We start from the raw sequence: 22,769 nt of genomic DNA, 5'->3' as shown, positions 1-22,769 counted from the left end.
CCTAAGATTTGAACCAAATAGGTTGATTCTTCTCTAGCGTGGTTATGGTTACTATACACACAACTAAAACTGCGGAATTTCTGTATATACAAGGCTGTAACTCTGTTATCTGAGCACGTACATCAACATAATTGGCTTTTTTGGAAAGGTCGAGAGATCGTCTTTCAAAAATAATTCACGTGTGCGGAATATGTCTACCAGGAATAAAGATACAAGATATATTATAAATTCTTTCCAATTTTCACACAAAAGTTTCGGTCCATTTCACCCGCTAAAAACTATGTAATCATCATGTAAAATTACAAGCTTCTTTTCGCGCCAATCGGACTATGATTGCGACCTATAGAGCAGATACAAATTGTTTTTGGTCCATTTCACCCCCTAAATATTTCACGATCATCATGAAATCATCATGTGAAACCGACCTCATAACGATCGGTCCATAACTGCGGCGTGGAGTTTTTTTACTATTTATAATGGACAGACGGACATCGCTATATCGCTTTATCTCATCGAGATATGAAAAATGGTATATAACATTGGGGGTCTACGACGAATATTTCGCTGTGTTACATGAATTTTTAGTAAAACAAACTTATAATGTCCTTCCCACGTAACCAGGTTTACCCACACACTTCTTAAAGGATAAATTAGATAGTAAGATAATCTTGTTAACGCCTCTTATCAATAATTCCCAAATTACCTGGAGTTTACTGTATATGTATGAACAATTTGTTAGGCATCTACTAATTTATGTTTTGAAAAATGGCATAGTAGACAGAACGTTTAAACAACCAATTATAAACAATTTAGAATAAAATTACAAACAAAACCCATAACACAAATGCTAATAAGTTATGCAAAAAATTTTCGCGCCAAGGTATAACAAATATTATTCACACGCAGACAGTCAAAAGTCATGTTAACTCATGTTAAATTTTTCTCCACTGGCATCGAAAACTTTTGTACAGACACTAACTCAATGCACTTTGTTTAATGCCAAACATGATATTATTTCATAACATTTGGAGTGAACTACAATTAATTTAATTTTTTTTCAAAATAATTGTATTTTTAGAAATAAAAAACCAGACTATTTTGAAAAAAAAACAATTTTTGGAATCCCCACTTGTTGTACTATGAGGATAAATAAATGTTTTGTCGATTTTGGTATAATGATTGAACTGAAATTATCAGTGCCTATAAGCCGACCTACTGGTCTTCTATAGGAACACCAGACCTACATGTATTCAATAAGTAGACTTACTGGCGTTCTATAAAGAGAACAACTGGTCTTCTATAAACATACCTACTGCCTACTGTTCTAGGAGAAGGTCTACTGGTCTAGAAAGAGAACACATTAAGAACACTTACTGGTCTTCTAAAAGAAGAGCTACTGCTTTTCTTTAGTTCTCTTAAGAAGGCCTACCCGTCTTCTATAAAAAGACCTACCGGTCTTCTATAAAATGACCTACCGGTCTTCTATAGGAATGACTCCTGGCCTTCTATAAGAATACCTATTGGTGTTCTATAAGAAGACCTAGTTGTGTTCTATAAGAACATCTGCGTTTCTTCTATAAGAACATCTGCGTTTCTTCTATAAGAACCCCTACTGGTCTTCTATAAAAAAACCACCTGGTTTTTTATAAATATACCTCCTGGTCTTCTATAAGAATAACTACTGAGATGAACCGATTTGGTTCAAAATTTGCCGTTAGTAATATTTTATCCAAACTTAGTTTAAGTTCGAAGATGAGCCATATCGGTTCCCTTATTCAGATAGCCCCCACACAAGAATTCGAAAATGTTTGTAGAAAATGTAAGCACTATAACTCTTGAAACGATTCCAACATGGACCCTATCGGTCCACTCCTTCGGGCACCTCCCATACAAAATTTCGGAAGAGTTTAGTTTAGGACCTCCTCTCGAATCGGTTTAATTTTTATTGTAACAAATTGAATTCGCTGCCCCCATTACGGCGGTATAAGTTTTATCAGGGCAAGTCCATACTTCCTGAGAAAATAGTCCGAAAGGTTTAAAAAACCCTATATGGCACCATGTGAAGTGGTTGGAGCGCACGATAACTCTAGAACAGATCAGTCGATCCGGTCTAAAATTTGGCGTTAATAATATTTTCTCCAAACTTAGTTTAAGTTCGAAGATAGACAATATTGGTCCACTTCTTCAGGTACCTCACCGACGAAAGTTTGAAGATGTTCGGAAAAAGTGAGCACACGATAATTCTTGAAGGGAGTAACCGACTTGGTTCATACTTTTCGTATCGTAATATCTTCACGGGATATAGATCAGGTTGGAATATGGACTATATAGGTCCACTTCCTCGAGTACTTCCCGCACAAAATTTGTTAAGAGTGCAGTATAAGGCCTGCTCTCAAATCGTTTTGCTTCTTTTTGTAACAACTTGTATTCGCTGCCCCCATTACGACAGTACTCTTTTTTTCAGGGGAGAGTCCAACTTCCTGAGAAAATAGTCCGAAAGTTTTAAAATACCACTATGGCACCATGTGTAGTGGCTGGAGAACAGGACAAATCTCGAACGGATCAGCCGAATCGGTACATAATTCCCTTTGGTTTTTGTTGTAACAACTTGTTTTCGCTTTGCCCATTACGACGGGGCAAGTCGTTACTTCTTGAGATAATGGCACAAAAAGTCTGCTGGCACCAACTAAACTGGGTAGTACGTAAGACAGCCCTCGAAGGGAGAAACGGATTTGGTCCAAACTTTGTACATCGCATTATATAGACGTCAGAAGTATTGTGTGTTACTTCTTTCCCTTTTGTGGCTGAGGGTATATCTCTGTCGGCCAGGCCGACTGATACTTTTTTACTTGTCTTCTAAAGCTGTTTCCAGCATATCAAGAAGAAAGGCGTGGTCAACGATTTTCGTCGCAAGAAAATGCTGTTGAAGCGGTCAAAAACCATGTTTTGGAGGTGTCTCAATCGGAGTGGAACAAGTGATTTAACAATTGGTTTGAGCGCATGAAAAAGTGTATAAATCATGCTGGAGACTACTTAAGAACGGGACAAGACACTAGTAGTCGTACCATGGATTCCGAGGCGTATGACTCCTGTTTCAATCTACGGGCCTGAGACTTCTTATTTGTGAATTCCTGCAAACACGGCCCAGGTCGAAAATGATGATCTGACGATGTGATGTGACGAACCTTGTTGAAAATTCCTCTGAGTCAATCCGGTGCATAGAACTGGCCGTCATGGGATTGCGTTTGTTTGAATTAAAAAAAAAAAACTAAGAAGTCAAGTGTTCATCAGAGCTATTGGGATATTTTCGGGTGTCACCGTGGTGCAATGGTATGTACATCGTCTTGAATGTCCGGACATCAAATTTTTAAAAATACCCCTCAGGACAATATTGGCGACATTTCCTGAGTATTTAAGGCATGTAAAAATTCTCTATAAATGGTACCTTAAGACACGCCGCACAGTGGTGCCACTTCTTGTAAACGTGGACAAAAATAGAAAGAGTTGACCTAGGATGATAAATTTTTGTACAAGTACTTAGAGGGCATAGAAATGAAAAATGCTAAATTTGGTCCATATCGGTTCAGATTTGGATATTGCCCCCATATATACACTCCACGTCAGTAGAATAGAACACCTACTTTTTTCTTAATGTTCGCTTATTTACCCCAAAACGAATGAATCTTCGTTTTTAATTTTGTGGGGATTTAAAGTCTATGATGTTCCGTATCAAACAAAGAAAAAATTATATTTCTAGCTTTTCGCGAAATGATTTTCTGATCAATTTTCAGATAGTACTATGAAAAATAGACATTTATTTTTGGTCATCAGGATAGAACAGTTACTTTATTTTCGCGAATTTTTGAGATATAAACGCCGAAATTTCTTTCTAATCATTTTCCACCAAAGAAAACCTAAAAATTATTCCGCGGACACCGAAATAACAGTGTTAAAGGGTTTAATTTGACAGATATTTGAAACATCTCGGAATATCAATAGGAGTCGCGCAGTTATGTCATATTTCTTCACAATAAGATAGAATATGACACAGTCAAGCTCGACGGATACAATCGAGTGCTTCGGATGCTGATACGATGAAACATTTTCAAAATAATTATGAAAAGCTTCAAAATTTCTCATAAAAACCATGACGTTTTGTTCAATAAAACGGTTTTTCCTCGAACAAGTCTGCCGTTCAACGGTTTGGAAATATGCTCCAGATTTGAAGGAAGATAATCTGATACGAAAACAACCGTTATTTTCATACATTGAGAGAAATTTTAGTACTTTTTAAAACAACATACGAAACCTAAAACCTCAATTTCCATGACTGTGTTTTTCCGCGAAAACGGGTCTTTTACATTTGCGAGTTCAGTTAAAAAAACTACTAACTCGTAAAATCCGGTATGGAGAGTATAACCTGGTCCATTTATATTGGAGCATAACACTGTTGAGAACAGTCGCGGACACCGAAATAAGAACACATATAAAATTCAAAGTCCAAAGGGTGTGTTCAATTTGAAAATGAGCTAAAATTTCCCTCAGTGTATTAAAATAGCGGTTGTTTTCATATCAGATTATTTTCTTCTAAATGTAGAGCATATTTCCAAACCTTTAAACGGTAGACTTGTTCGTGGAAACCCCGTTTTATTGATCACAACATCATGGTTTTTATGAGAGATTTTGACGTTTTCACAATTATTTTGAAAATGTTCCATCTTATCAGCATCCGAAGCACTCGATTGTATCCTTCGAGCTTGTCTGTTTCATATTCTATCTTATTGTGAAGAAATATGACATAACTGCGCGACTCCTATTGATATTCCGAGATGTTTCAAATATCTGCCAAATTAAACCCTTTAACACTGTTATTTCGGTGTCCGCGGAATAATTTTTAGGTTTTCTTTGGTGGAAAATGATTAGAAAGCCTTGTTTTATCGACTGAAAGAAATTTCGGCGTTTATATCTCAAAAATTCGCCAAAATAAAGTAACTGTTCTATCCTGATAACCAAAAATAAATGTCTATTTTTCATAGTACTATCTGAAAATTGATCAGAAAATCATTTCGCGAAAAGCTAGAAATATAATTTTTTCTTTGTTTGATACGGAACATCATAGACTTTAAATCCCCACAAAATTAAAAACGAAGATTCATTCGTTTTGGGGTAAATAAGCGAACATTAACAAAAAAGTAGGTGTTCTATTCTACTGACGTGGAGTGTATCTTTCCCCGATATTGCTATTACTCGGTGAATTTTAAGAGAATAGCATTCAAACCAAATAGCTGATATTTTCTTAGGCCCCTAATCGGTTTTACCGATTTTGATAAAAATCGGTTCAGATTTGGATATAGTCCCTATATATATATTTCCCCGATTTTGCAATAAATCGGTCAATTTTAATTGAATATCCTTTAAATTTAATATGCGATGTTTTCTTAGTCCTTGATCAGTTTTATCGATTTTCACAAAAATCGGTTCAGATTTTGTCCTATATATCATTCTCTGATTTTGTTATAACTCAGTCAATTTCAATTTAATAGCCTTAAAATTTAATATGCGATATTTTCCAATGTTCCTGTCCAAAAAATTGTTCAGATTTGGATATGGTCCCTATATATAACAGTACTTTTGTTTTTAATATTCCCTCTTTAATAACCTGCCTCGGGTTGCCACATAGTTGGGTTGAATTTGAAATGAATTTAATTGAAACTATAGTCATGTTTATACAAGGTTAATTAAAAACTTTGATTCTTCTTGTGGATTGGTCTTTTAAGTTTTTTACATCAAGTCGAGAATATGATGTCAGGTAAATGGCCGCCGCCACAGTTTATTGTCATTTGAGCCCTTTTTTATGGCATTTTTCCATCACTTTGGCCAAAACTTCCGGCGATAGGTCCTCACATTCTTGACGGATATTGTCTTTAAGAGCAGAAAGAGTCTGAGGCTTGTTGACATAAACCCGCGACTTCAAAAAGCCCCACAAAAAGAAGTCTGGAGCGGTCAAATCAGGCGATCTTGCTAGCCAGTGCAAATCACCAAAACGGGGGATTAGGCGCCCGGGAAAGGCATATTTCAGCATATCGGTTGTTGCACGTGCAATGTGTGCCGTTGCACCGTCCTGTTTGAACCACATGTTTTCCAATCCCAATTCATAAAGGTGCAGCAAAAAGAGCTCGTTCATTATTGCTCTGTAGCGTTCACCATTCACAGTAACCGTTTGGCCCGCGACGAAGAGGAGACATCGGACCTTTTTCTTCGGCCGTCGTATATTTTCCGTCCGTCGTATATTTTCTATATTTTTTTGATATATACTCACCATAAATATTTCCTTTCCTTCCTAAACCAAAGGCGAAACATGCATGTCACACAGTGGTGATTGTGTGGGTTCGTATCGTCGGCTTTCCTTTTTCAAAAAGCATCTTGGTCAGTAAGCTCGTCTCTAACGAGAAATTAATTAAAAAAATTAATAAAAAATGACCTTCGCCTAATAGGCAAAATTTTCAAATAAAAATAAAAATCAGCTTGAGCCAGGCTGGGGTTCGAACCCATGTCCTTGAAAAACACATGGAAAAAAGTGTTGTCACGGCGTGTTAGTGTTCAGAACCAAACTCATAACTTTCAAAGGCTACGCTAAGCGTTTGTCATGAAAGCCATACAAAGATTTGAACAAAAAATTCAACTTTGTAAAAAAACAACTTGCATTTGAAAGAGGAAATAAGTTAGAGGATAGCGAAGCCGCCCCACAGTCGATGTGTCTGAGGAGCCTTCCTAAACCAAAGGCGAAACATGCATGTCACACAGTGGTGATTGTGTGGGTTCGTATCGTCGGCTTTCCTTTTTCAAAAAGCATCTTGGTCAGTAAGCTCGTCTCTAACGAGAAATTAATTTCAAAAACGATTTGTATCGAGCGTACAAAATCTCCTTAATATATTAATGTCGAAAAACCCACAAAAAAATATTTGTTTGTATCCGAAAATAACGAAAGTCTGGGTTAAACTCGTAAAAACCGATTTTGAGCTATATCTCAAAAACAAGAGCTGATGGAGAAAAACCGGCACCGGATTTGAAAATAACTCGCCGATTTTATCTAGAAACAACTGCAACTTCGTCTGAAACATTCAACTTTTTCAATTTTGTTGAGCAGTGTTATTGGTCAAATAAATAGTCACCAATATTCCGCGTTCTGGAGCAGTGTAGCGTAAAATTGTTTATTAACGTGTATTTCGCATGTGTTTACTACACAAATATCAAAACAGAACTGACGTTAGGGGCCAATCACAAAATTTATAGCATTTTCTGATAGGAGGATTACTTTTGTGCCACCTTGTACTAACGGTTTTCTATCTCGATTTGTTTGACGTGAAATGCCCGAAAACACATGCCAACTAGATCAAGATAGAGCTGTTATCGTGATAATGTAAACATTTTTAAGGCTAATGGTCACTTTTTAATTCCCAAATTCAAAAGCTTTTCTATGTTTAATGAGCTACAACTTTGAAGTAACACCATATATCGACAAAATTCATTCACAATTGTCCTATTTAAAGTGTTCTCAATAAAATGAAACAATAAAATTATAAAAAAGTCGATAAAAAAATTTCGATTTTTGTCCACTGAGATACCATTTTGCGCCGTTCGGTCTCGGCGATAGACCGTACGTCACATATCATTGAGCTCATATGAATCGGAGTAAACTCACTGTTATGAGAGAAGTTTCTCTTGTCCCACGTGGGACAGGAAGTGTGGCCCTTTCGCCAAAAAATTATACCGTATAACAAGAACCGCGAGGACAATCTTCAGGAAACAATTTCATATTTGTGCTTAGTTTGGACCAAGCAGGTTACTCAATTTGATTTATATTGTACACAATGTTAGCAAACATTTTTGGAAAAATTTCCCAGAACCAGTTTAATTTCATGGTTTAGTGGATATATGTTTTTCTCAGACTTTGGACAGCTCGTCTTTAATTGTTGCGGAAAGTATTTCTATCCAATGGAGTGATTCTGGAGATTTTTTTTTTTGCTTATTACTACTACTATACGTATATATACTATACCTAATTATACTTACTACTACTATACTTATGTCTAGTGTCATCAAAGTTATAAAACATTAAAATTCCATCAAGGTAATAATATTTTTCTTGTACATTACAAATATACCCATCAATGCGTAAACGGCGTATTTTCTAAAGGAAGAGTTCAGCGTTATGTTGTTAATTTTTAAGTAATGTCTTTCAAGGTTCTAATGTGTAAAGCCAAACATATTTATGGCCCTAAAATTCCAATTTCGTTTTGCCTAAAGAATGTTAATTGTATAATAAAACCAACTAAATTATATTCCACTGTCTGTTAATTTCTTTGTAAACCATTAACATATTTTTAATAATACTAAAACATATATTAAACAATATTGTATTTCTTTTCAGCCATTATCCACTTCTCCATTCACATCCAATCTACTGCGTACATAAAACGTAAGCATTAATGCGCTGCTCATTGTGTAATTTTGTAATTTAGTTTAATTTTCGTTTTGAGTTATTTTCATACTTGGCTGGCTAATTTATGTTTAACTATTGTTGCCCCGCACACCACCTTTCCACACTTCCTCTGTCCCATTGCCAGAACTGCAGTAACATTGTAACGGATTTTGACAGAAAAGAAAAATTACTGTTAAGGAATTACAAAAGTAGAAACAAAAAGTAATTTAAATTGTTTTGCAACCAAAAAAAAATTGTTGAGTTGCAAAAAAGGTCAAAATATAAATTCAAGCGAAAATGTTGTTAAATTGTTTGCACTGTATAGAGAATATATATATTCAGATATAATGCTAATGGGCCGATCCCAGACAAGGACATCGAACTCCGTTTGCTTGAACTTTAACATATCTCGTGTTTACCAGAAAGTATATTAATAAAATTGGTTGGGAGAAGTATTAAAAAAAAAATCAGAACATTATAATAACCTCTGGATAAACAGCCGTATTTACTAAACCGGAAGACTAGTTAATATGTCGTATGTATCATGGGTGGTGCTGTGGATATTGTGCCAGACTACAAACCGAGAGGTCCCAGGTTCGAATGGACGCGGAGGAGAAAAATTCTTTCAAAGTGTTTTTCGTATATTAATAAAAAGAGGCCTGCATCGTTCTCAAGGTGAAAATAATCCGAATCCCTCTGATACTTGTAACCTTGTTTCGTTCTTACAGTTACTAAACCCTGATTGACCTTTATACTCTTTACATTGTTTCTATTTGGTGTTTTGGTTTTCCACTTGCAAGCGGATTTCCGTTTTGTGCTGCCAAAAGGGTTGCAATTTTTCTTACAAAACAAAGCCCAGTGAAGTGAATGAGTTAATCCTGGTTATTTGCACAACCAGTCATTATAATTTCGAATGAAAAATTGCCACAAGGAAGTTGTTAACTTCGTGCTTTATTACAAAACAAAGTAAATGTGTGGAAAAATGAATGCAAGTCAACGAATAATGAAGGGGAGATACATTAGTAAAGCAATCTTTTTGAGTAATGATTAACTTATTTAAAAAAGCCCCAAAAGTCTTCCATAGATAAAATACCTTCGAAGGGGCTTCCGTATATAGAAGACCTCCCGACGTACAGTGGAATAAAATACCGATCTAGCGCGCAGAAAATCAAAAAATGGACTTGAAGGAAACTATGAAACGCTAGTGCAGTATTTAAATAGAGTGTTGACTGTACTCAACGGTATATGTAATACTTAGAAATAATTATTCAGAACGGAATAACGGTACATTTAAAATTGATATTTTTTTCAATGTTAACCATGACATTTTTATACCCTCCACCATATGGAGGGTATAATTAAATTTGTCATTCCGTTTGTAACACATCGAAATATTCGTCGGAGACCCTATAAAGTATATATATTATTGATCAGCATAAAATTCTATGCCGATTTGACCATGTCCGTCTGTCCGTCTGTCTGTCTGTTGAAATCAATATACAGCTCGCAATTTTAAAGATAGAGAGTCAAAATTTGGTACAGAAGTTTTTATTACTTGCAGGATGGTTGGTATTAAAAATGGGATATATCGGTCCACTTTTTTATATAGCCCCCATAGAACGGCACATCCCGATTTTCGGTATTTTTAAGGTTTTAGCTTCATTATCCTACCAAAATGGCTGAAATTTGGTACGTAGTCTTCTTTAGGGGTATACAACTTTCCTCCAGAATTTGGTTGGTATCGGTCCACACCTTCATATAGCCCCCATAGAACGGTACCTCCCGACTTTCGGTATTTTTAAGGTTTTAGCCTCATTATCCTACCAAAATGGCTGAAATTTGGTACGTAGTCTTCTTTAGGGGAATAAAACTTTCCCCCAGCATTTTGTCGGTATCGGTTCACACCTTCATATAGCCCCCATAGAACGGTACCTCCCGATTTTCGGTATTTTGAAGGTTTTAGCTTCTTTATCCTATCAAAATGGCTGAAATTTAGTACGTAGTCTTCTTTAGGTGTAGAAAACTTTGCCCCAGAATTTTGTCGGTATCGGTCCACACCTTCATATAGCCCCCATAGAACGGTACCTCCCGATTTTCGGTATTTTGAAGGTTTTAGATTCATTATCACACCTAAATGGCTGAAATTTGGTACTTAGTCTACGTTGGTGGTATAAAACTTTCCCCCAGAACTTTGTCGGTATCGGCCCATGCCTTCATATATAGCCCCCATAGAACGGTACCTCCCGATTTTCGGTATTTTGAACGTTGTGGCCTCAATATTCCACCGAAATGGCTGAAATATGGTACGTAGTCTTCTTTAGGGGTAAAAAACTTTCCTCCAGAATTTTGTCGGTATCGGTCCACACCTTCATATAGCCCCCATAGAACGGTACCTCCCGATTTTCGGTATATTTAAGGTTTTAGCCTCATTATCCTACCAAAATGGCTGAAATTTGGTACGTAGTCTTCTTTAGGGGTATGAAACTTTCCCCCATAATTTTGTCGGTATCGGTCAATGCCTTCATATAGCCCCAATAGAACGGTACCTCCCGATTTTCGGTATTTTGAAGGTTTTAGATTCATTATCACACCAAAATGGCTGAAATTTGGTACTTAGTCTACGTTGGTGGTATAAAACTTTCCCCCAGAATTTTGTCGGTATCGGTCCATGCCTTCATATAGTCCCCATAGAACGGTACCTCTCGATTTTCGGTATTTTGAACGTTGTGGCCTCAATATTCCACCGAAATGGCTGAAATTTGGTATTTAGACTTCGTTGGGGTACTCAAACTTCCCCTTTAAATTTGTCGGTATAGGTCTACGCCTTCATATAGCCCCTATGGAAAGGCACCTCCCGATTTTTCGTATTTTGAAGGTTGTGTCTTCAATATTCCACCAAAATGGCTGAAATTTGGTATTTAGTCTTCAATATGATATAAAACTGTTCGCCAGAAATATGTCTGTACATGTCCACGCTTTCATATTGCCCCATTTCTGACTAAAATTCGTCGATATAGGTCCACGTTTCGATTAGCCCCCATAGAACGGTACCTCCCGATTTTCGTAATACTGAAGATTGTGACGTCAATATCCAACCGAAATGGCTGAAATTCGTTATTTCGTCTTCCAAGAGTTATAAAATATTCCAGAAGAGTATTATCAGTATAGGTCCACGTCTTCCTATATCCCCATAGAAGCGTACTTCTTGATTTTCGGTATTTTTTTAAGTTTTAGCCACATTCTCTTACCGAAATATAGGAAATTTGGTATTTAGTCTTCTTTGAGCCTAAAAACTGTCCGTCAGAAATTTGTCGGTATATATCGACGTTTTGAAATAGCCCCCATAGAATGGTGCCTCACATGGTTTTACCGAAATTGCTGAAATTTTCATACACGAAAGGAAAATAATTATTCCATTTTACTTCAATACAACTTGTGGTGGAGGGTATAACAAGTTCGGCCCGGCCGAACTTAACGCCGTTCTTACTTGTTAGCTGTAAAATTGATATAGACGTGTGGATTCTGTGAATATATTATTGAGGAATCTTTTGTATTTTTGATATACCGTAATGGTATTTAAATTAGTTATATTGTTTTGTAATCTATAAGTTATTTTAATTTAAATGTTTCGGGGTAAATAAATATAAGGTCTATTTTTTTTTTAATTCTTCAATTAAAATAGGGGTTTAGTATAGAAATTAGTCGAGATTAGCTTTATTTTTTTTTTTTTAATTTTTGATGTATCTTATCTATAATAATGTCTTAAAATTTTACCTTCGACTTCCTGCGGCTTTTGGTTTTATAGCAATTTTTAGGAAATATGACAATTGGGGAACTACGCTTTATTTAAGTTTGGTTCAACTTAAACTACGATTATAAAAAACATTTTGATAAATAAAATCAGAAATGATCACGGCATAGCAGATAAGAAATTATAATATAATAATTGTTCCACAAACATCCCAGGCGGGACAGGGGAGACTTCTCTCATAAGAAATTACAAAAGTAAAAAGTCCGTCCGACGGTTCCAACCATATGGGTAGAAATAGCAAAATTAATGCAGTTATGCGTCTCCAAACAAACTGTTAAATACAAGTTTTATTACCATAAAGTGCAGAATGGGGTGATTTTGAACCCTTATTACACCCTCCACCATAAATTATGTATATTCAAATCTAATTTCAGCCATTTCGGTTGGATAATGTGGCTAAAATCTTCAAAATTACCAAAATCGGGCCATACCTTCATATGGGGGCTATATCAAAAAGTGGACCTGCACCGACAATTCTCTGTCGGAATATTTTATACCCCCAACGAAGACTGAACGCCATATTTCAGTCATTTCAGTAGGCTAATGCGGATAAACTCATAAAAATTACATACATCGGGAGGTACACTCCTATGGAAGTTATACCAAAAATGTATATCGTCGGTGTCATGCTTAAGTGTTCCATACGCCATTTGCCTGATTCCAGAAAAACTCAAGTTAATGTTTAAAGCCAGACAGGATAAAAATGGTGCAATAATCCAATACTTTAAGAGCTCAATTCTACTTAATAAAACTCATAGCATATATTAGTAGTTTTGTTTAGTCAGATATCTGTGATAGTCTAGAAGTTATGGCCAATTTTTATAATTGCAAAAAGTTGCTGAATTGTTCCATGGAATCTTTTTTTCATGTTTTTGGCAGTTTGTGTCACATGGAACACGTTTTGTCACATTTCAACCAAAACACTTTTTATCAATCGTGTTCCACCTCCCTTATATGAAGTGCTACTGTGGAGTTGAAAAATCAGGACTTTAAATGAAACATTTATTTTTCTCATATAAATACAATAAGGAGCAATATTATAGGTTTCCTTAACATTTATTTAAGGGATTGCTTCCCCTTATCACTATTTTTTTTTTGTGGTAAAAATTTCGATCGGACAAAACGGATTGATATTTTGCATTTCTAAGGTAACATAAAACATTTATACGCGTTTTCTTATAATACCATTTTTGTAGTCGGTGTCCACACTAGCTTTAAGTCGATTGAACGTTTTTGCGTATATTTTTGTGGACTTACATAAAAATGTTGTCTTTAAACTAGGGATTTGTTGTTTAAGCGATTGATACATTTTCGTTTTCATATAACAATTATATTATTCTTCAGTTTTTAAATCAAGTCCTTTAAAACAATGTGTTCCATACGCCACATTATTCGTAATTTGGCAAAAAATGGGAAATCTTGTATAGTACCTTTATCTCAAAATGTCAAAAATGGCGTATGGAACACTTAAGTATAACACCGACGATATGGTAAAAAACAAATTTCCTTTACAATTCCATTTAAAACAAATTAAAAAAATTTTTTGCAATCACATTTTCGATTTTTATACCCGCAGCCTTTAGGCTAAAGAGGGTATTTACACTTTGATACGACCAAAAATGTGCCTCATCAAAATAATGGTTTTAGACCCCAAGTATGTTTGTACGATATCCGTTTCAGACAATTTTGAGTAGATCTAGCAATGTCCGTCCGTCTGTCTGTCTGTCTGTCTGGCAGGCTGGTGCGCACGATAACTCTCGAACGGATCAATCGATTCGGTTCAAATTTTGGGTATCGTAATCTTTTGCCCAGATTCGATTTAAGTTCGAAGATGTGCCATATAGGTCCACTCCTTCAGGTACCTCTCCCACAAATGTTCAAAAATTGTCGCAAAACTTGTGCGCACGATAACTCTTGTAGGGAATAACCGATTTGGTCAATACTTTGCACATAGTGTAATTTCTACCAAACTTAGATTAGGTTCCAATATAAACTCAATCGGTCCACTCCTTCGGGTACCTCCCACACAAAATTTCGGAAATGTTCAGTTTAGGACCTGGTCTCGAATCGCTTTGATTTTTGTCTACGCAAGTTGTATTCGCTGTCCTCTATACGACGCTGTAAGTTTCATTAGGGGCAAGTCCATACTTCCTGAGAAAATAGCCTGAAAGTTACAAAAAACCCTATGACACCGTGTGTAGTGGTTGGAGCGCAATATAACTCTCGAACGGATCTGCCGATTCGGTCCAAAATTTGGCTTTCGTAATATTTTGTCCAAACTTAGTTCAAGTTCAAAGATGGATTATATCGGTCCACTCCTTCCGGTACCTCCCCCACAAAAGTTCGAAAATGTTCGGAAAATTTGTGCGTACGATAACTCTTGAAGGGAGTAGCCGATTTGGTCCATACTTTGCACATTATGAAATTTCTACCAGACTTAGATGAGGTTCCAATATGGACTCAATCGGTAAACTCCTTCGAGTACCTCTCACACAAAATTTCGGAAAAGTTCAGTTTAGGACCTGCTCGCGAATCGCGTTGGTTTTTGTTGTAACATCTTGTATTCACTGTCCCCTATACGAAGGTACAAGTTTCCTCAGGGGCAAGCCCATATTTCCTGAAAAAATAGCCTGAAAGTTGAAAAACGAACCCTATCACACCATGTTTATGGGTGGAAGCGCAAGATAATTCTCCAACGGAAATGCCGATTCCGGCCAAAATTTGGCCTTCGTAATATTGTTTCCAAACATACATTAAGTTCGTAGATAAGCCATATCGGTCCACTCTCTCAGGTACCTACCCCACAAAAGTTCAAAAATATTCGGAAAAATTGTGCGCACGATAATTCTTAATGGGAGTGACCGAATTGTCCATACTTTACACATTCTCATAATATCTACCAAATATAGATCAGGTTCGAATATGGACTATATTTGTCCACTCCATCCCGTACCTCCCACACAAAATTTTGGATATGTTCACTTTAAGACCTGCTACTGAATCACTTTGATTTTTGTTGAAGCAACTTACATTCGCTGCCTCAATTACGATGGTAAATGTTGTTTCAGGGGCAAGTCCTTCCTTTTTGAGAAAACAGCCCGAAGGGTGTAAAAACCCCCTATGGTACCTTTTCCGCAAAATTTTTGAACTTTAATCCTAATCAACATTTTTGTCGTTTTATACGACCACAATTTTGAAACCCCCTAAATACATAAGTTTTTTGTGAAAAAAGTGTTTCAATTTGCATAGGCTGAGGGTATATCTCTGTCGGCAAACCCGACTGATACTTTTTTACTTGTATAGAAGTTAAGAAGTTAAGTTGGTATAGAAGTTAAGGAAAAAAATTCTGGTTTCAAATCTGTTCACGTTCAAAAAATTGGCCAATGCGCGCAAAAGTTATAGAGGTTTTTATTATCTTATGAAGAAATTTTTTTTTAATTTCTTATTTGTTGTATTCAGAAAATTTAGGCATATGTATACCAGTAACAGCATTTGACATCCATCCGCAGATGCACCACAATTTCTAAAATTGGTTTAAAAAAAAATTAAAAAAATCTGGGAGCAAATCTAAATTATACTACCTCAGAATCCATATAAACCTCTAAAAAATAAATTAACAAGTAAGAAAGTATCAGTCAGCTGTGCTGACGGAGATATACCCTCAGCCACTAACCAAAAAAACCACAAAACCAAACACAACAGTTATGCCATTATTTTAGGAAGTATTGACTTACTCCCGAAAAAAATGTACCGTTTTAAATGAGGCCGGTTAAACAACCTACTGAAAAAAGAATCAAAACGATGCGAGAGAAGCTCTTAAACTTTACTTTATCCGAATTTTGTGAGGAAGGTATCCGAAGGAGTGGACCGATTTATTCCATATTCCAACCTGATACAAGACTGGATGAAATAATACGATGTGCAAAGTTAGCAACAATCAGAAAATCTATGCGATAATTATCTTGCGGATTTGCCATTTTGGTTGGTGCCGTCAGGGTTTCTTGGAGCTTTCAGGACTATATATCAGGAAGTGTGGTCTTGCGCAAGAAAAAAAATTATACCGTCGTAAAGGGAGCCGCAAGGACAACATACTGAAAAAAATTTCAAAACGATCCGAGGGGAGCTCTTATACTTCACTTTATCCGAATTTTGTATGAGAGGTACCCGAAGGAGTGAGCCGATTTAGTCCATATTCGAAACGGATCTATATATGGAGGAAATAATACGATGTGCAAAATTTGGACCAAATCGATTGCTCCCTTTGAGAGTTATCGTGCACACCATTTTACAGAAAAATTTTTACTTTTGTGGGCCCGAGGTAGCCGATATGGCCCATCTTCGAACATAAACTAAGTTTGTACAAAATATTACGATACCCAAAATTTGGTTTGAATTGGTTTAATTTTAATTTTTTTCTTTTCGCGCTACATCAACGATTTTTGGTACATAGGTTAAGAAAAAATTCCCCAGTACAAATCCGCTCGCGAGAAAATTTTTGGTTGTTGCGGACAAAAGTTATTGCGGTTTTAATTCTGCTTTTAAGAAAAAAATATTTTAACAAGTAAAAAAGTATCAGTCGGCTTTACCGACAGAGATATACCCTCAGCCTATATGAATTGGAACTTTCATTTACGGACAGGTCGAATATATTTAGGGTCTTTTCAGAATTTTGTGACACTTTTTTGATATTTGAACTTGCCGACAAAAATTTGGATTAGGATTAAAGTTCAAAAGTTTTGCGGAGGAATGGACCGACATAGTGCATTACGGAAGTGGATCTTATTTTGAGAGTCATATCTTTTCGATAGCTATCGCGCCCACTAGTCATTTCAGTGGGTTATCGTACACCTCTTGGACCAACGGCCTTCTATAGATAAAAAAAACTTACCAGAGTTCTTCTCGTTCAAAAACGAATGAGTAACGTCATAAAAACTAACGTGCGAAATTAAGTATATATTAAGAATTTACCGGTGTCCATTGAACAAAATAGTGACCCGGATCATTCAATTGAACTACTACCTTATAGATAGAAGACATCCCAACGGCATTCTATAGATAAAAAAAACTTCCCAGAGTTCTTCTATGGACTGAAGATCTCCCAAGGGTCTTCTAGAGACAGAAGACATCCCAACGGCATTCTATAGATAAAAACAAGTAAGCAAAGGCTATAGTCGGACGGGACCGACCATGTGATACCCTACACCACAACCTATAGGACTTAGCTATGTGCAACCACTTTGCACGTTGAATGTCCGGCTATGATTCCCAGGCCTGGCCACATCAAATTTTCAACGGTGGCCTAATACCCCGTTGTAATGCTGCCGATATTTCCTGAGTATTTCAGCCATGAAAAACTTCTCTACAAGTGGCAACTTAGGACACGCCTTTCGGATTCTGTGATAAAAATACGTCACATATCAATGACATAACATGAATCCATTGGTATAAGATAAGCATCCCCGGTCCCTACTGTGATATTTGTGGAACAATTATATAAATTATACATTTCTAAACAATATGCCAAAATTGGAAAATTCACATTGATTGTGGCTTTATTGTGAATCTATAGCTCATTGTGGTTATATACATATTTTATACCGGTAGAAATAACTAATAATGAATAGAAATTCAAATAATTTGGATGCACAAAATTTTATTAATCCCAAAATTATTCATATTTAATTACACGCCAAGTAAGATAGTAAAAGTCAGGATAGTAAAAGTCAGCATCTGACCAAAAAAGAAACAAACACAATAATCATGCCGTATAAAAAATATATATTTTGTAGTTTGTAGGTATCGTAATGTAAGGCTATACAAAATTTTGATTTTTGAAAAAGTTTGAGAATTATTTTTTGTAAATTTTGGACCATTATCTCTGGAAGTATGGACTTACTCCGGAAAAATTTTACTATTGCAATAGGTAACGTGATAAGAACGTTTTCAAACTGCACTTTTCCCAAATTTTGTGTAGGAGGTACTCGAAGGACGGGACCGATATAGTCCATATTCCAACCTGATACATTACTAAATGAAATAATAGGATGTGCAAAGTTTAGACCAATCAGAAAATCCCCTTGAGAGTTATCTTCCGAATTTGCCATTTTAGTTAGGTTTCTTGCTTGTTTTCAGGGTTTCATGGACCTTTTCGTCCATAATCTCTGGAGGTATGGACTTGCCATTGCAATTGTACCATCGTAAAGGGGGCCGCAAGGACAATCTTTGATAGGACTCTTAAATTTCACTTTTCCAAATTTTGTGTGGGAGGTACTCGAAGGTGTGGACCGATATAGTCTTACCCGATCTATATCTGGAAGGAATAATAATATATGGAAAGTTTGGACCAAATCGATTTCGCACTTCGACATTTATCGTTCACACAATTTTTCAGAAAATTTTTAACTTTTGTGGCTGAGGTGCCCGAAGGAAATTAAACTATGTTTAGGCAAAAAAATACAAAGCGCAAAATTTGGTTCGAATCGGTAGATCCGTTCGGGAGTTATCGTGCGCACCAGTCAGCTAGACAGTAAGATAGACAGATGAACGGACAGTGCTAAATCGACTCCAAATTGTTTGAAACAAATTTCGTCCAAACATACTTGGGGTCTAAAACCATTTTTTCGATGGGCACATCTTTGGTCGTATTTTGTATATTTTATATTAACCGAAAGGCTAAGGGTATAAAATAGGGGGCGAAGGGATCCCATGCTGCAATATTTGTATAAAAATTCAATTGGACAACTGAACTGAAAATTTCTCTGTCATGATTGAGACAATTTGTAGTATGAGAGTAAATTGGGGTCCTCTACACAAAACCCATTATATATTAGGCAGTAGGCCAGTTATCTAGCAGACACGTTATTGCAATTTGCATCAGGGGAAATATCAGTATTCGTTTTCCCATATGAAGGCTACTTTGCCGGTATGTGCCCTCTAGGAATTAAAATATGGACCAAAAATAAAAGTTGTATATTTTTTATACAAAAGTAATGGTCCATTTCACCCGCTAAATAATATCGGATCATCATCCAGAATTGTAGGCATCTTCTTCGACCTAAACCCTTACCTCGTGCAAAGTTTCGTGACTATTTAGCAATAATTGCGACCTCTAGTGTGTTTTTGATTATATTTGAAGCAAAAAACTGGATATATTAGGCTGTAACTCTGTTATCTGAGCACGTAAATCAACGTAATTGGCATTAATGGAAAGGTCAAGCGTTCCTCTTCCAAGTATAGCTTACTTGCCCGCAATGTCTCTTCCGGGAAAAAATATATAAGCTGTAAATTAAAAATTTTCACAATTTTCACACAAAAGTTGTGGTCCATTTAACCCTCTAAATATTATCTGATCGCCACCTCTAATTGCAAGCTTTTTCTTTGTCATATACTCTTACTTTATTTAAAATTTCTGGGCGATCGGACTATTACTGCGACCTACAGCGCAGCTACATAATCGAATAAAAATTATGTTTTTGGTCCATTTCACCCGCTAAATATTTCACGATCATCGCCAATTAAAATAGCGATCTATTCTGATGTGAAACCGACCTCCATACCAAGTTTCGTGACGATCGGTCCATAATTGCGGCCTGGACAGACGGACACACGGACGGACGGACGGACACACATCTCAAAATCGCTTTATCTCGCCGAGATATGAAGATTGGTATACCACATTGGGGGTCTCCGACGAATATTTCGCGGTGTTACATGAATTTTTACCAAAACAAACTTATAATACCCTTTCCACATAGTGGTGTAGGGTATAAAAACTTCCCAGAGCGGTCTTATACAGTCCACCTTCCTTGATATATAGCATTACAACGGCCTCTAATTCAATATTTCAAGCAGTTTCTCAGCTTTAATAAAATTTTCACAACTAAAATCGTAAATTTTCTAGTTCCTCACGTCATGGCGTAGATAAACCTGTTCTTATTATATGTATATTTCTTCTTAAAAATAAATGTAAATTAATGTGCTAACAATTCTTTTCAGTCGATTGGCTTCCTCTACAGGCATTTAGAATTAAATGCATGTCACAAACCTCAGGTAAGCAAATGCATATGTTACTTTCCTTTTAACAATGCCAAGATACCGAATAAATATTTAAGAAATCGCAAAAATCTACATGACAATTGCCAAATTTATAATTTTTCCCCAAAATGCACAATACTGTGCTGGAATATTTAATAACATTTCCCCATAAGCTATTTATTTGGTCATGCAAGAGAATCAAAAGTCATTTTAAAATCATAAAATTGCTTTGCTTTGCCTCCTTGTGTCAGTTTATGATAGTAGTTTCGTATTCTTTTTTGTTGTTGTTGCTTTGCTTGTGAAAAAGTAATTAGAAGAAAGTCTCATAAAATTTTCGAAATAATGTCATAAAGCTTGAAGCAAATGTGCCAATAAAATGTTTAATGGACCGTATGATTAACATTGATTTTATAGAGAGACAGAGAGAGAGTCAGGCATCAAGGCGTATGAGCATTACGTTTTCCTTGTGGTTACTGCAAAATGTTAAGTTGATGTTCAGGTGTGCAATGAGTTTAATGTGTCTGCTATGCATTTGAGATGATATGTTTAAGGATATGCTTAGTTTAATATAATATTCATAAGAAATGCAACATTAAACTCTCTGGGAGATGGTTGTCTAAGATATTGATGTAGTATGTATGGTTTGTTAATAGTTGCAGGTGAAATATTATGGGAATATTTCTGTAATAGTGTCAAAGAAAGCTGTATACGAATGATACAGAACATAGGATAGGACCTCACAGGTCTTCTATAGGCAGCAGACTTCTTGAGGTCTTCTATAGATAGTTTCAGTGGTGGCAGCAGAAGGCACCTTGGACTAAATCGAGAGTAATCATGCTCATGATATTAGGGAAGAATTCGAAAGAGTTGCCTGATATAGATATGGTAAAAACCAAATTTCTTTTGCAATTCTATTTGAAAAAAATTAAAAATTTTTTTGCGAGCACATCTACGATTTTTTGTATAAAGGTTATGGGAAAAATTATGGTCTTAAATCAGTTCGCGTTCACCAAATTGGCCTATACGCACAAAAGTTATAGCGATTATTATGCTCATATTAAAAAATATATTTAAAAATGTCTTATTTGCTTTTATGAGAAAATCTATGCATAAATCGCTAACAGCATTTCATATCTATTCATAGATGCATATATATTTACTAAATTTATTTTTATTTTCGCGAAAAATCGACAAATTATAAAAATTATCTACAGAATCTAGACAATGCATGGAAAACTATGGAACCTATAAATTTGGTTTCATAGTTAGAGATTGGTTATATAAATTGCATATTATAGCAACAACAAAATAGAAAAAAACTTATTGTTGGAATATTGTTCCAAATATTTTTTTGGTTTGATTAGAATAACAAGTAAGAGAGGTTTATAGTCGGACAGGACCGATCATGTGGTACCCTACTCCACTACACCTGGGCACTATTTTCCAAAGAAATTTCTTTTATATGATTGCGACATATTTTAGCCGTCCGGTCATACATATATAAGTTGATATACACGGTAACACACCAGAGAAATAGAGCGACGGAGAGTAAACTCAATACTTACAACGTCTTTACGTTTTTTTTTTTAATTTAAAATTTGGGCCAATTTCTCAAGAAAAATGGAGTAAATTGTACCGTCGTAACAAGGGCCACAAAGACGAGACGAGTTCTTAAACGGCACTCTGTCGAAAATTTGTGTGGGGCGCACCCGAAAGAGTGTTCCGATGTTGTCCATATTCGGACGTATTCCAAGTCTCTAAGAAATAATACGATGTACACAATTAAGACCAAACCGGTTTCTCCCTTCGAGGGTTATCTTAGGCACTAGTCAGTTTAGTTGGTGTCATCTCAGGAAGTATGGGATTTTTCCACAAAAAAAAAAAAAAAAAAAAAAAAAAAAAAAAAAAAACAAGTAAAAACGGCGTTAATTTCGGCCTGGCTGAAGTAATTAGTTTCCTTTCGTGTATGAAGAAGACTTAATACTACATTTCAGCAATTTTGGTAAAACAGTGTGAGACACCATTCTACGAAAGCTATTTCAGAACGTCGATCCATACCGACAAATTTCTGACCGAAAGTTTTTAGACCCAAAGAAGACTACATACCGAAAATCGGGAGATATCGTTCTATGGGGGCTATATAAAGGCGTTGACCTATACGACAAATTGAAAGAGGAAAATTGAGTATCCCCAACGTTGTCTAAATACCAAATTTCAGCCATTTCGCAGGAAAGTTGAGGCCACAACCTTTAAAATACCGAAAATCGGGAGGTACCGTTCTATGGGGGCTATATGAAGGCATGGACTGATACCGACAAAATTCTGGTGGAAAATTTTATACCCCAACGCAAACTTAGTACCAAATGTTAGCCATTTCGGTGTGATAATGAACCTAAAACCGTGATAATGAAGCTAAAACCTTGAAAATACCGAAAATCGGGA

The 22,769-nt window shown here is 35.9% G+C and overlaps 1 long non-coding RNA gene across 1 annotated transcript in view; it reads left to right on the top strand.

The window, feature by feature from the left end:
• LOC141390637 (uncharacterized) overlaps positions 1 to 22,235 on the top strand; it is a 33,922-nt gene extending 11,687 nt beyond the window's left edge. Inside the window, exons 2-3 of the long non-coding RNA XR_012409426.1 lie at positions 8,432 to 8,479; positions 20,289 to 22,235. This is a non-coding gene — a long non-coding RNA (uncharacterized lncRNA). The remainder of the gene's footprint in view (positions 1 to 8,431; positions 8,480 to 20,288) is intronic.
• The last annotated feature ends 534 nt before the right edge of the window (positions 22,236 to 22,769 follow it).

This window comes from Musca autumnalis, unplaced genomic scaffold, assembly GCF_047663935.1.
Source record: "Musca autumnalis isolate F117 unplaced genomic scaffold, ASM4766393v1 scaffold_1, whole genome shotgun sequence".
NCBI classification, from domain to species: Eukaryota; Metazoa; Arthropoda; class Insecta; order Diptera; family Muscidae; genus Musca; species Musca autumnalis.
The sequence above is the reverse complement of the archived record's forward strand: the minus strand, read 5'-3'. Positions and strand labels throughout refer to the sequence as shown.